Source organism: Odocoileus virginianus, chromosome 4, assembly GCF_023699985.2.
Source record: "Odocoileus virginianus isolate 20LAN1187 ecotype Illinois chromosome 4, Ovbor_1.2, whole genome shotgun sequence".
In the NCBI taxonomy this organism is placed as follows: domain Eukaryota; kingdom Metazoa; phylum Chordata; class Mammalia; order Artiodactyla; family Cervidae; genus Odocoileus; species Odocoileus virginianus.
In genome coordinates, this window is record NC_069677.1 from 50088705 (window position 1) to 50104239 (window position 15535).

The 15535-nt window shown below is 45.0% G+C and overlaps 1 long non-coding RNA gene across 1 annotated transcript; it reads right to left on the reverse strand.

Annotated features, from left to right (window-relative positions):
• Positions 1-2733: 2733 nt before the first annotated feature.
• On the reverse strand, positions 2734-6051 carry LOC110135198 (uncharacterized). The gene is made up of 3 exons (XR_002313291.2): positions 5349-6051; positions 4923-5076; positions 2734-4504 (listed from the first exon to the last, which is right to left on the reverse strand). It is a non-coding gene; the product is annotated as an uncharacterized lncRNA (long non-coding RNA).
• Positions 6052-15535: the final 9484 nt, after the last annotated feature.

The window sequence follows — 15535 nt, forward strand, 5'->3', positions numbered from 1 at the left end:
GGCAAGAGTTTGAGCAAACTCCAGGAGATAGTGAAGGACAGGGAAGCCTGGTGTGCTGTAGTCCATGGGGTCACAAATAACTGGACATGACTTAGCGACTGAACAACAACAACAGATCTCTTGGAAAACCTAACCTAGAAGTTGCAAAGCAGCTCCCAAATGTGTTACTTTGCTTTCAGGGGGTTAAACAAGTTTTGTTTGGTTTGGTTTTTAATCAATTGCCAACATTTAAAACTAGAAGTTTCCTTATATACACAGAAACCAGAACCTAGATTTCAGCTTCTCTTGGGGAAACAGACGCTGAATGGCCAGTGTGGCTATCTGGGATTCCCCATGACCTACAGCTCCTGCCATGAGTCGTTCACTATCTCAGGCCAGCCACACCCAAGGCACCCCCATCTTCCTGGTATCACTTTCCCAGTAGGAGGCCTAGAGTTTCAAATAGCAACTTGATTTGAAAAATCAGACCTGTAAAGAGATAGCAAGTGCTATAAGGATGCTCAAACATGGACTGGTCTTCTACCTTTAGCTGGGTCTCCTCAAACCTCAAACCAGGTGTGGGTGGATGTGGCCAGCGTGAACAGAGTTCCTTTCTCGTAAACTGAGCACAGGATCCTTGTGAAGATTAAGTTAGATGACATATGGAAACACTTGGCAAGAATCCATGCTTGGTAAATGGTAGCTCTGAGCAAGGCATCAGGGCATTGGAAAGATTCTGTTGCGTAATCTGCAGTTCAGACTCCAGAAGTGATGGCCATAGTCAGGCAGCCGCTGAGCCCTTGAGAGGATCAGGCTGAGGAGTAAGGTACCCTCTGACCACAGTTTCTGAGGACAAGGATGCAGGGCCCCGGAGCTGCACAAGAAGACCTGGAACCCAAGGCGGAAGAAGACCCTTGGTGTAACACAAGTGCCCTTTGCCTTTGGCGAATCACTCCTGGGTGGCCAGGAGTGTTAGAAAGCTCAGGAGATGTGAAGGGCCGCACCTAGCAGTTGTCTGCGTACCTGCTTCTACTCCGAAGAAAACTTCCCCACTGACAGCTCGGTGCCTTTGTCCCGAGAACTCACTTCTGCAACTGCGCAGGTGACTTCCTGCAGACAGCCAGTGGCCAGGAGCCTTGACATCCATAGGGCAGCCTGGACTTCTCCCACATGGGATGGAAGCCGTTCCTATGGCCTTGATTCCAAGACTTAGTTATCTTAGAAGTTACCACCAATCCCGAGAAGCCCTGCCCAGGAATGATCTCACCACTTTCCCCTCCCTGTCATGGGTTCCACCAAAGCCTGTTTTATAGGGAGTTGCCTTTCTTCTATTTCTTCTGAGCTGAAGGGGGCCGTCCCTGGGTTGAGCAAAAGATGAGTAAGTGATTAGTGGCTGCCATAAAAGGACCTCGTAAAGCATTTATGTTGTCCCACAGAAAGGATCTGGTTTTTACACATCTCTCTTTTTAGTTCTTCTGTGGCAGGTAGGAGGCTGCCAAAGCCATTGAATGACCCCAGGGTCAGGCTTGCTTTAGGAAATGGGTAGCCAAGGGTCTGGTGCTTCCCCACACCGTTTCCTTCTCCACCGCATGACCTGAAAAAAAGCAACTCTGAGTCACACGCTGAGTGACCCAGTATTGAGGAAATAATCCACTTGCCATGATAAACTAGGGAGGTCCCTTAGAAAGAAAACTGGGGCTTCTCCCTGGGTGGGTCCTGCCTGGAGTGAGACAAATGATATGGCAACGATCCCCACACTGGGGATGTTGACGTGAAAAGGGGTGCCTTTTTGATAGGAAAATACAAGGTCATCTCAGTTGAAGCTGTAATCAAGTCAGAGCTTCTGAACCAGGGAGGGTCCCCAGGGAGCCTGGATTCAGGGAATCTGGGCTGGAGCAAGCTTCTTGGTAACCACAGGCACTCAAGGTCCCTGAGGAGACCCATCCCCTGCCCCTATCAAGGAAGGCTGTCTGCTCTGCCCAAAGTCTGCATTTCCTAAAATGGCTCCAGTGTGCAAGGAATCCCCGGACAGACACTGTCTGCAGATAGGCTTTGACTGCTGGCTGTTAACGGTCCTAACTCTTCCCACATCTGCTTCCAGGAGATTGCATTGGCTCTGCTCTCTTGGCCAGTAGAGATGAAGACAACTCACTCCTATAAATCTCGAGCTTGGTGGCTTCTTAATGCCCTTTAGGCCTGCATTCACACACACACACACACACACACACACACACATATGCAAAGATTATCTCCTTGATCTCTGGGTCATCAACTCTGGGCAGAACCACTTGGACAATGGTTTCTCCTGCAAAGCTGAAGAACTATACCCCTTCACCAATGTTTCCAAGAAAAATATCCTGCCACTTAGTGTAGGCTGATTCTCTGTCTGAAATGTACAGAAACGTTAGGGTCTCACGTGTGCAGTGGGGATGACCAGAGTCTGTCTGCATCTGGACAAAACCAAAACTGCGCGCTTCTTGAGGTTTCTTTCCTTTCTAGAACATCATGATTCTGAGATCCTTCTGGATATACACACTCAAAGCGAGTTTTTCTAAAAACAAACTGGATCTCACAGAAAATTAGTAGCGACTGAACCAAGTACAGAATCTTATTTAGTTCTGGCCCCAGGAGGAACTTGATCATTTATATTTTAGGAAAAACTCCTTTCTCCCCTTTAAATACTGCATAAAATGGCAAGATTTTCAACTACATAGTAATGTTACCATAGCAAACAAAAGGAAAGCTATGAAAATCTGAAACAGAAACATGTGGCCTGTATTCCAAAAAAAGTAAATGCAACAAAAAGAAGGTTGGCCTCATTCTCTGTCCTGAAGTTCCACACAGTCCATGCCAGCGCCCCAGCGCCCCAGCGCCCCAGACTGACTTCAGGTCTTCTCACACCAGGCAGACCTCTGTCTTTGCTCGGTTCTTCCCAAGCCTTCAGTGCTTTCTCCTCCCACTTTGAGGGCAGAGGTTTCCTTGTCCATATTTACAGTATGAATTCTCCTTTCAGAGGACCTCCAGGTCACAGGGCGTTCGTCTCTCCCTCTCAGCTTCCCAGCCCTTCATGTGAGGGGCTCTCACCACCACTGGCAGCTTCACTGCTGGCATCAGACCTCCGGAGGGCAGAGACTCAATCCTGACTGCTTGCCCTTACACAGGTAGACACACTTTTGATACATTTTAGTGACGTTTAAGTGAATTGAAGAAGGGTGACCTTTCCTCCACTCTAAGTTTGTCTGTATATGCCACAGATTACTTGGAATGTCATGTAAGAGTGGGGGCGACTTCAGTTCAGTTCAGTTGCTCAGTCGTGTCCAAACTTTGGGGCCCCATGGACTGCAGCACACCAGGCTTCCCCGTCCACCACCAACTCTCAGCAGATACCATCATGGTTTCTCAGTCTTGGCACAAGGATCATTTTCTGATGTGGGGGCTGTCCTATGCATTGTAGTGGCCTCTACCCACTAGATGCCAGGATCATCCTCCCACCTCCCCAGCTGTAACAACCAAAAAATATCTGCAGACACTGTCAGTGTTTCCTGGGGGCAGAAATGGCCCCAATTTAGAACCACTGATGTGGGAGATTCCTGAAGGAGGCCGAGAGGAAGTATCAGACACCTTGCCCAGTGAGGCTCTCACCCAGACCTGCACCCCACTGCTGTAACGTAACCAGCACTGTTAGAATATATCAGCAGAAGGCAGCTATTTATAGCTTCTGGCCAAATATTTCGCTCTGACAGGCTGTCACAGTGCTGGCCAAACTCTGGAATTTTCTTAAATGGGGTGGAGAAAGAGAGAACAGAGTAAGTAAGGCCCATCCTCTGTGAAATACGGCTATCTTTTTTGCGGAGGTTGTCGTCTTGGAGACAACGCAACAGCTACTGAGAGGTACCTGGGTTCAGGCCAAGAAGACTGAAAAGGCAAAAAATTACAACAAAAGCTGAAATGAAAGACTTTTTTTTTTTAATCTTACCAGGTTGTGAGGAAGCCTCGCTGCTTAATAAATCAACACATACTAACTCAGGGAAGGCGTGCACTTGCTTTGGCACCAACTGCAGAGGGTAGGAACGGTCGGGATATTTTGGGTGCACTGGGAGGTGACCCCCACAGGTCGTCCCCTGGCCTCGGGGGCTGGAGGCTGTCCATCCGCCAGGAGGCAGCCCCCAGGCCAGCGGAGCTGCGACCAAGTGCATCTGCTCAGACACAGCAAACGGTGTTGAAACAAACCGCCATCCTGGCTTGTTTTTGAAACTGCGACCCTTCGTCGCGTTGAGCAGCTGAGTCTGAGTGAGGCCCCGGTGGCCACGAAGGGGCTGTGGGATTCCTCTTCCCCAGCCGAGGCCCCGAAGGTTGCGGGGCTGTGACTGAGGCATTACCCGTTCCTGACTATTCTGGGACTTTCACTCCACACGTCTCGAGATGACAGTGGAAGCCGGAGCTGTCGTACAGAGTGTTGGCTCGCTGCCCTTCCCTCCTCCTCTCATCACATCCTCTCTGACACCACGAGAGAAACCCTGACATCCTGGCAAGAGATGCAGTTGGACTTAGCAAGGCCCTGTTGCATTAGAAACAACGTGGGAACAAGGGCAAGAATGATACAGGCTATCGCTTCTGCTTTGATACACAGGTGCTGACGGACAATTTTGCATTTCCAAGGACAAATTTGCAAAACAGATATCGAAGTGGATGTGGGATTTGGGTGAGGTTGAGGGGGCCACACCCGGATGTAAGGACCCTCTGACCAGGACTGAGGGGGCCCAGAGGAGAAGGAGGTCAGTTCGGGGGTGACAGTCTGCCCTGGATGGCCCTGCAGACACCTGGCCCGCTCTCAGCCCCCCAGCCTTGCCCTCTAGAAGGGGTTGAGGGGTTCCCCGGGAGCAGCCCGGGGAGGGCAGAGCCGGCCAGGATAGACACTCTCTTCCTTGGGAACGGTGACTCACGTGTTCCAGGCAGGGAGCACGGCACGTCTAGACTTAATTCTTGCTGTGATGCATCCAGGCTGCCTCTGCACAGTTAGCAAAGTCCCTCTGGTTGGGCCTCGTGGGAACACACCCAGCACGTAGTTACCCCAACACACACTAACCAGACAAAGCCCTGGAAAATGGGAGGGAAAAAATGGATATAATTTCAGAAAAAAAGCTTGAAGCTTTCCTCATGGGGAAAATCAGAATGTTGTTCATGTCCTTACACACTCTACGGCCAGGCAGTCTCTATGTTCTGTGTGTGCCAGGGCCACTGTAACCCCTCTGGTCCCCTCGTCCTGCTCTGACCCTGCTCCCTGATGGAAAATCCACCCACCCCAGCTCAGCAGGGGGACGGGAGCAAGCAGCCACCTCCCCACCCTCGGAGGTGCTGGGAGGGCTTACCAGGGAGGTGTTGGTGAAGGGCTTCCCAGCAGCCTTGCTGATGTGAAGATCCTGTAGTTTTTTCTAGAACGTGCTCTTGAAGGCAGAAGTTGACCCTGGTAAAAAATGCAGGGCCCTTCTCCTCTCCTTGGGCCCCAACACCCACTTCCCAAGGGAGCAGTTACAGCCCCGCTCGCCAGAGGGAATGTCTTCCTCAGCAGACAGATTCTCCTGACGAGATCAGCAACAGGGATCTGAGCCCAGGGCTGCTGCCCTTGGTCTAGAGAGTGGAGCTGCTGTCTGCTGCCTGCCCTCCTGTCCCGCGGGCACCCTTTATGACACTGTCCCATCCTAGGAACACCTCCCCGACCCCGTGACTTTTCATGTCCCCCACCCAAGTACAATGAATCTTTGTCGCCTTGTTTCTGTCCCTGAGACTTACCCGCCCTCTTTTCCGCCTGGCTGAATGATGAGGTATCTGAGCGGGGAGGGATCTGGTCTTTTCTTTGTGTTCCCAAGAACGAGATGCTCCTTCAGGGCTGATGACCTTGTTCATCCCCGGGGTGAGGAGTGACTCTCTTCAGCTGGCAGGGAAAGGCAAGGCTGGGAGATCTTGTTCTTGGGGGAGAGCTCCTGGGGAGAAGCAGCCTTCTAAATTACTCCACGTCCTGATCCATGTTCACTATCCCCCAACAAAGCCAGGCCACGGTATCTTTTGACTCCTCTCTTCTGCACTGGCTCACCAGACGGAGGAGGGGACTTCAGCCAAGCAGAAGGTGGTGGCGTGTGGGGCCTGGCCTTGGCCCCCTGTCAAGACTCCTTCCAGTCCAGTTGCTCCCTCGTTGCTTTTTTTTTTCATTTATTTATTTTTGATTGAAGGATAATCACAATATGGTGTTAGTTGCCAGCCATACATCAGCATGGATCAGCCACAGTTACACGTATGTCCCCTTCCTCTCGAGCCTCGCTCACATCGCTCACCCTTCCCTGTTGCTCTTAATTAAAGCCTAGAGGTCCCGATGAAGAGGAGGTGGGGAGCTGAAGAGGTTAAAACCCCGTTCAAGTTGAATCAGGATTTATTTTACACTGACTTCCAGCACAGTGCCTCATATGTTGTGGCTCATATTTAGCATTTCTCGCTCATCTCTCGTCAAAGCCTGACCGTCCCTGGGCCTCTTTTCATTTCCACAGACTCCTGCTTTGGTGGGCCGTGGCAGGATGGGGAGGCGGGGCGCAGAGATTCATGGTGGTAAAGCATTAGTGTACTTCCCCTGCCGGGTACCATGGTTTGGTGGATAGTGTTTGGTTTGGGCCGGCTGTGCCTTGATTCACCAGTGGGAATCACTTCTCCCACCTACAGGAAGCTGTTAGTCGAGATGCCTGCCTGTTCTGAGCCCAAGTTCAGACATTCAGATCTTTTGGGGTCAGTCAGATCTGCCTTCCCTGGAACCCCAAATTGGAGCAAAGTCATTGAAACACAGAATCCAATTTGAGCTCATTCCTCATCCGCAGCAGTGGACCCAGGACACACTGAGGGGATCCTCGATCTTAGACCCTTGACTCTGTGCTGCTTCCTGCCCATGAAGCGCCTCAGTTCCTGTCCATTTTGTCCTGGTTTCCTTGCCATTCAGAAATTAGCTGGGTTTTTTTCTTCCAGTAACTTCCCTTTTGGCATAGATTAGCTAGGGTTAGTTTCTGCTGCTTACCACCCGAGGAGCCCTAATTCACACCCCAATAAATCTGGGTTTCTGAGCATCCCTTAGGTAACACTGGGTTTCAGAGTGTTGCCCCAAAGCCGAAGTCAGGGGAGTCTTTATGTACCTTGGCTCTGCAGTAGTCATCTCCCAGGGTCCATCTCTTTAGCTGCCAAGCCCACGCTGGTTGTTAGTTGCCTGTGGTTTCTGACTCCCCATTTGGTTCTTTCAGCGTTCTTCTGTCTGATTCAGACTGGACCAGATCTCCCCCCGCCATACCTGGGGAACAGACTTGCTTCCCATGTGTTCTGTGGCTTGATGCTCCTCAAACACCCCCTGGGGAAATGCAAACTAGGACAGTATTTTGTAAAGCAAATTGCACAACCATAAGCAAGGGCTTTTAAAACATTGTTTCTTTCTGAAATAGTAAGTCAACTAATTGAGGCCTTTATCCTAAGAAATTTGTCAGAGAAGCAGAAAGATGAGTAAGAATATTTATTACATTATTATTTTGTAGTAGCCAAAACTCGATAATTTCAATGTCTAGTAGCAAGGAAATAAAAAATGGTCTGTTCATGGGACAATATGTGGCACAGCCATTCAAAATCACAGTCTTGTGCAATATTTCATATTATGAGGAAAATTCTCACACTATCTTGTGTACCAGATGTGAAAAACAAAATACAAAAAAAAACCAGGACACAAAACTGTATGTACAGAATAATCTCAATTTGTTTTATTCAAATTGGGAAAGATTACATCAACATATTAGCAGTGGTTATCCCTTTGTGCTTTAGTAGGAAACCATCTGAGGTGAGAACTGTGTTTTATTTAAAGTTATAGCTCTAATTCCTAGCTCAGATCCAGTCATATAACTTGCCTAGAGAAGTAATGAGGAAGTTTCTATTTTTCTATGATTTTTATTTCTTGTAAATAATGAATGAGCATTTCATGTAAAATCAGAAAAAAATTTTTGTAGGCAATAGAGCATCAGTGCATGATGTTTGAAAGTGAAAGTGTTAGTCACTTAGTCATGTCAGACTCTTTGCGACCCCATGGACTGTAGCCCACCAGGCTCCTCTGTTCATGAGATCATCCAGGCAAGAATACTGGAGTGGGTTGTCATTTCCTTCTCCAGGGGATCTTCCTGACCCAGGGATGGAACCCGGGTCTTCCGCAGCACATGCAGATTCTTTACCTTGAGCCACCAGAGAAGCCCTGAAATCCTATTCATGCTTCAGGGTCCATGTGGCTGTTTTGAAACATGGTGACAAATATTTGATCGCTTCTTCTTTAGAGAGAGGTGGGGGTCTGTGTTCCTTCCCTTTAAATAGGACTGCTTCAACCAATGCTATAATGGCAATGATGCTCTGTAACTTCTGAAGCTAGGTCATAAAAAGCCAACTAGTTTCTGCCTCATTCGCTAAGGGTACTTGATTTATTGATACCCTGAAAGCACAGTGTAAGGGCTCAACTACCCTGAGGCTGCTGTGTTGGAGGACATCTAGGGGCACTCCGGCCAGCATTCCAGCTAAGTCCATCCTTCATCCCAGATGCCAGGCACATGAGTGAAAAGCCACCTTGAAAGTGAATGCTTCCAGCCCGCCACCGCCCCCCCGACCCCCCCGTCACCTGAGTCGCTTTGAGCCAACAGGGTCCAGATACTATGGAGCAGAGACAGGCTGTCCACATTGTGTCTCATCCAAACTCCTGACCCACGGACTCCGTGAGCATGAGGAGATGGTGAGTATCTTATGCCACTAGGTTAAGTGGTTAGAGCACAGTAGATACCAAAACAGTTCTGCTCAGACTCTATCTTTGTGAAGCCTTTACAATCCTTTCTGCCCTTTGCGTAATCCCAAGTCCTAAATTAAAATGAGCCAGTCTTGTCTCCCAAAGCCCTTCTCTATACCTGTGTCAGAGGACTGACTCATCTTGCCTTTCTCCAGGTGATGACTTCCTTAGGGGAAGCAACTCTGTGAGTCACTTTTGCATCCTCAGAGCACAGTGTCCAGCACCTGGGATCTAGCTGATCGTCCTTCTGTTCCTTCTTCTATTAGTGTAATGCACAAGGGAGACGGGGATTCACAGAGAAGCCAGATTTGGTGTGTGTGTGTCGGGCTCTCACGGAGTCCTGGCTGTCTGCATGCTTCTTGGCTGCAACCTAGCATGGCAATGGGATGGCATTACACCTGCACACCCTCTCAAATCTTAGTCTGCTCTGGCTGCCATAACAAATGGGTGGCTTCAACCAGAGAAACTTCTCTTCTCAGAGTTCTGGAGGCTGAAATCCCAGGTCGAGGTGCTGGCAGGTTTGGCCTCTCCTGAGGCCGCCCTCCTTGGCTTACAGATGCCAAGTCTTTCTGTTGCGTCCTTGAGTGGTCTTTCCCCTGTGCATGCATATTCCTGGTGTCTCTGCCTCTTTTTTAAAAAAATATTGTATTTATTTATTTTGGTTGTGTCGAGCCTTAGTTGTGGCAGGCAGCTTCTTTGGTGCCATGCAGGGTCTTCCCTCTGGTTGTAGCACATGGACTTGGCCCACTGCATGTGGGTTCTTAATTTCCCAAACAGGTTTGAACCTGTGTGCCCTGCGTCAGAAGGTGGATTCTTAGCCACTGGACCATCAGGGAAGTCCCTATCTTTTCTTTTCTTTTTTAAATTATTTTCTAATTGGAGGATAATCACTTCCTTGCCTATTCTTATATGAATACAGTCTTATTGAATTAGGGTCCCACCCTAATGACCCCACTTATCTTTACCTCTTTAGAGACCCTATCTCCAAATCCTGTCATAATAGAAACTGGGGCTTCTACATAGGAATCTAGGGGTGGGGGGAACACAGTGTGGTCCATAACATAGTAAGTTATTGTTTATACTCCCTGAAGTTGTAGATGTCAGTGAAAAGAAGGGAATGAACTCACTGATCCACATTCTACCCACAGATAGTTTCTTGGCTGTTAGTTCAGGCTTATGCTGTTCTTGCTCCTCTATCCCTTTAAATGATAGCCTGCTTAGGTGATAGACATCTGGGATAACATGCCCTTCTCCACAACCAATGGAAAGATCTCATTTCATGTAGCTTTTGTTTGTTTGCTTGTTTTCCATTTGGTGCCCAAGGAAACCTCAAAACAAACCTTCAGTACCAGACACAAGACGGGGCTGACTGCAAAGCGATGTACAGCATGTCACTGTGTACAAGCGGGCGCTCTTCTCTCGCAACCTGGTCAGTTTACGGCAGCCAGATAAACAGCATTCAGAAAGGGGCTTTGGTGGGGAGCTGAGGATGATAAAGGACACGATGGAATGCCAGGAGGTAGGGTGACTAGCAGGGAGTCTTCAGAACTTCAGAAAGTAATTCCTAGTGGCGTCCTTTTCCGTCAATCTGTTTTTATTGTTTTATATCATATTCCAAAAATGAGAGAGAGAGAGAGAAAACACAATCTTCTACTGAAATGAATTGGATTTGGAACTATCTTATGCCTGCATCCGTGAGCTATAGGTGCTGAATAAGGCATGGAGCAAATATTCAAGGTCAGACACTTGCCCTTTGGAATTCAAATGAAAGTGTACCTACCTTGCATTTTTCGCCCCATGTTTTCAGCTGGTCTGTCATACTAGCTCTGTCAACCAACTAGTACTACTGTCAACCAAGCCTCTGCCCACCCCTCCTCCCACCTTACTTTCACCACTTAAGAAATGAGAAAACATTTCTCATTCTGATTCATGCTGTCGCTAACGCATGCACCTCAAGAATCAATCGGCTTTCATTTTCACATAATGTAGCGTGTTTACACAATTACCAACCACCCTGACTGCATGCTGCTGCAATATCACAACACTCTTTATGGGAAAATCAGCACTGAAATACATTTTTATCTGCCAGTTGAAACTGGTAAGAATTTTGTTACAATCTGTAAGAAGGCTTTATCCCTGCTCAACACTATAAAGCCCTCAAGATTTTATCTTTTTTGAATTACCTAAAGGTAGGAAGAGATTCAATTTGCTAAGAGTCCTTGTTTTTGACACAAAGACAAATATCTGCTCCTGAGCTATACTTCACAAAGCAATGATTCATTTTCAAAACCTCTCAGGGTCATGAATTCACCAGATAGAGAAAATGAACCCAAGTCTTGCTCTCTTCATTAATTTTACTATGTTCTCTCTCTGCTGCTTCACTTTAGAAGGGAGGTATAATTACTATCTTTATGAGTCAGACTCATAGCCCAGCACCTGTTAGAAAATTAGAAAATATTTTCCCCACATTACATTACAAAGTGAAGCCATTGTTTTCATGCAGTTGCTGGTGTTCACTCACTTGCCAAAATGACTGTATTGGAGGCTTTAAAAGCCATAGTGATAATGAAAAACAATGACTGGAGACTTTCCCAAATGCCAGTACATAAAGATAGTAACATGAACTTGATACACTCTGATTTTAATTCTTTTAAAACTGTTCATAGATTAATAAAGGTGAGTCAGTTTCTCCCAGGCATGATGAAGCAGCAGATTCAGACAGTTTAGAGTTGTCTTCTTAAACTATACCCCAGGTAGTTACTGAGGTATGAGGCATGGAGCCCAGTCAATGCCAGTTACAGAAGGAGATTCAATATGTGTGAATACGTTATTGAGATAAGAGATTAAGGGATAATTCTAACTAAGAAAAACTGATGCCACAACATAAAAACTATCCAGCTCAGGAAAGAGCAGAGTATGATCTTAAAAAAATCTTTACACAGTCCATTTCTTGCCTAACTGCCATATAAAGAGAGAAAGGTCAAAGTATTTCTTATTCTTCTGATAACAAATGTAGTGTTTGATCTCAATGCATAATGAGACCAATTAAACGCCACCTCTTTCAACTCTTTAACTTTTTCATGACTTCAAAGGGTGTTTGTGTACAAGACTAACTTGAAATTTACTTTGAATGAGAAATACATGCAACACAGTCACAGATTATTTGGGGACATGCAGAAGAGCTCTGCTAACCAGCCCAAAATACACACAGCATTTGCAGGCCTTCTGTATGTGTGCTATGGGGCAAAAGGAAGTGAGATGGTGCTTGCCCACAGCCGATGGTAACAGAAAATGAAACAGAGTTTGGAAATGCCTAAAAAGTGAGGGATGCTGAACCGAGTTTTCATCATTTTAATCTAGGCTTTTTTGATTAAAATTATTTTTTATATTCTTCTTTTCCTGAAGCCATGAATATATACTGAATGAATTAGTGGGGAACTGATTCAACAGGCAATACGTAACTTACGTTCTTCATCTCTTAAATTTCTTTGATCCATTTCTTCATAAATAATTATGAGTTAAACAGTTTATTAATGACATAGTCACTGGAGCTCCTGGGGTTCATTCAAAATGTGCTGGAGAATTGAAATGCTTTAGGGTCAAACACAGCTGTTATCTCCAGAAAAGCAGGATTTTCATCTTCTCTAAAAGTTTTTGTAGTATTTAATGCAAGAAATTAACCATCTGGTACAGACGCTTTTAACTTATCACATCAACATACTGATTGGCACAAAAAAACTTAATGTATGTCAAATGAATAAATGAATGAAGAGAATATAAAGTTTAAGAGTATGGACAATTTTCCTTAAAAGTCAGCATTTCTTTCCAGGATAATTTTAAAGAGCAATGTTTGTTCTAATATCCTACAGACTGAAAATAACCAAAAAATCAAAATAAATAAACTATATCCTGGGGTTTTTCCATACAGAAAGATATATTCTACATCATTAACCACTGGATGGATTTGCTTTTTCCAGAAGCGGGTGACTAGAGGAAATTTCTATATTTGAATTCTTATATTACAAAAAAAGAGAATGGTGGTCATTGGAATAACGTAATAAGGCCACTTCTGTTTCCGTCCTTTGGTTCCCAGACCTCTGTACTCTTCTGACACAATGCTTTATAGAAGTCTTCAGTTCAGCACATATGCTGCATCATGGATGATGTCTCTCCATCTCCACAGAGTATTTATTGCCTTTAGTTTGCTAAACTAGATATGCTAAAAGATTTAGCCAATGAAAACAACCAGAATGCCAGACAAAATAACAAAGGAAGTACTTTTTAAAGGTATCAACAGCACCGAAGTAAGGAATATGAAGAAATAAAAAAGCAAGACAGAAGTAGTGACTTTGGGAGAAGAGAACCAAAGTGAGTTCTTTCAGTACTTCTACCAAAACCTGGAAGGAAATCGTGAGCCTTTTGGAAAATGTTCAATAGGAGACATTGGGAGATAAAGCCTCAGGCCCACACAGAATTGGAAGTCTTATAGGAGATAAAGCTGGAATTTCAAAGGGTTTTATCTTCAGTTTGAAGAGTGAGTAAAAAAAAAAAACAAAAAAAAAAACAGGCCATGCAGCACAGCCACACATCTGATTTGATCTTTATGCTGGAGGAAAGTAGAAGGAAGTCTCACTTGAGAATCTGTACCTGCAACCTGGCCCTCATGTGACTTCTTGTTTGAATTTATATCACCTGTAATTGAAAATTGAAAGAACAGAATTTTAATGAAAGGGCTCCAAGAATGTCTGTGTAATCAACTGGGAAGAGCAAAGCAAATCTTTTATGAAAGAACACAATCTCAACCCAGGTCTCAACGAAGCCCTAGAGATAAAGTCCCAAGGAACATAAGCTCACATAAAAACATACTTAGGCATGTTCTGCCCTTCCCTCCACCACACATGCACACAGAAATAAAGCACTGTGAGTGAGAATCAGCAGAAACAACAGACAGAAAAATCAGATCTATAAAGACGATCATATACAATATAAAATAATCATGTTTGGTATGTTTAAGAAAATGAAACGTTGGTGAAAAAGGGATAAGAGAATTTTTAAGACAAATCTAGCAGAGTGAAGAAAAATTAATGAAACTTTTAGAAATGAAAAAGTGCTTTATGCAAAAGATTATGAGGACAAATGGAGGCAGATCTGAGATGGAAGGAGAAGTGGTGAGCAAGGAAATTGAAAGCATTGATCACACATAACAATAATAGTAATATCTAACTTGTGAGGTTAAGCAAATAAGATAGAATTCAGATATGGTCAAAATACAATATAAATTGGAATGGGGTGAAAACTGTAGTTGTAAAATTCTAAGGTACTTGTATTGTTTGGGTGAAGCTCAAGAGACTACGTGAGCATGTTAATGTGTGGGTGTGATAGTTGCTCAGTTGTGTCCGACTCTTAGGGACCACGTGGACTGTAGCCTACCAGGCTCCTCTGTCCATGGAATTCTCTAGGCAAGAATACTGAAGTGGGTTGTCATTCCCTTCTCCAGGGGATCTTCCCAACCCAGGGATCAAACCTGGATCTCCTGCATTGCAGGCAGGTTCTTTGGGTAATTCCTAAAAATAGTTGTAGAGAGGGTTATTTCCAAATGAGCAGTAGGAAGTGGCAGTGGGAATAAGGAAAAGAAGAAAAGAAAAAAGAAATTCTATTCAGAAGATAGCCACAAAAGGAAAAAAAAGAGAGAGAGAGAGGATGGAAAGCACATAATGAGACAGTAGAAATACATCAAAGGAGGAAGAGCAAAGACAAAGCCTGAAGATCCTTTGTCCCCGAAAAAAACCAATGGGAGCTCATACACCCTCTAAAATGTTCATACTGTCTATGATTTCATATTGTTAACAATGAAAAGAGAGCATAAATGACTTTTGAGAACAAAGACTTTATTTCAAGTACATAGTGGTTCAGCCTATCAGAGACCATTCAGCTTATGACCAGTGATTTGCATCTGAGGTCTTTTAATGGGGTATTGGAAGGGGTCAAGAGGGCTTCACTAATAGCTCAGTTGGTAAAGAATCCACCTGCAATGTGGGAGACCTGGGTTCAATCCCTGAGTTGGGAAGATCCCCTGGAGAAGGGAGAGGCTATCCACTCCAGTATTCCGGCCTGGAGAATTCCATGGACTGTATAGTCCATGGAGTCCCAAAGAGTTGGACATGACAGAGCAACTTTCACATGGAAGGGGCTGCACCAAGGCCTCCTGTTTTATGTTAACATTATTTACACTTAAAAGAAGCTTTAACTTTTGAAGATCTCTCTCTTAAAAATGGACTTCTGTAGACAATTTTTAGGAGCACTTTTATGAATACTAAATTTAGAATGTGTTTTTACCCTTATAAATTTTGGCCTTTGACTTTATCTGGAGAGCTTTATCTTATGAGCAGCTGTATCATTTGTTATTTCCCTCTCCTTTGGTACCAGTCTTAATATACTTTTTCTATTTTGTCTGTATTTAAGAAGAAACTGCTTTTCTAAGGCTACAGCTAGGGCTTTATATTCTGGAAATAAATAAAAAAGCACAGGACCTAAAGACTTAATATAGAAAATGACACAGTTTTTATTTATTTATTTATTTTTCCATTTATTTTTATTAGTTGGAGGCTAATTACTTTACATCATTGCAGTGGTTTTTGTCATACATTGAAATGAATTAGCCATGGATTTACATGTATTCCCTATCCTAGTCCCCACTCCCACCTCCCTCTCCGCCCCATC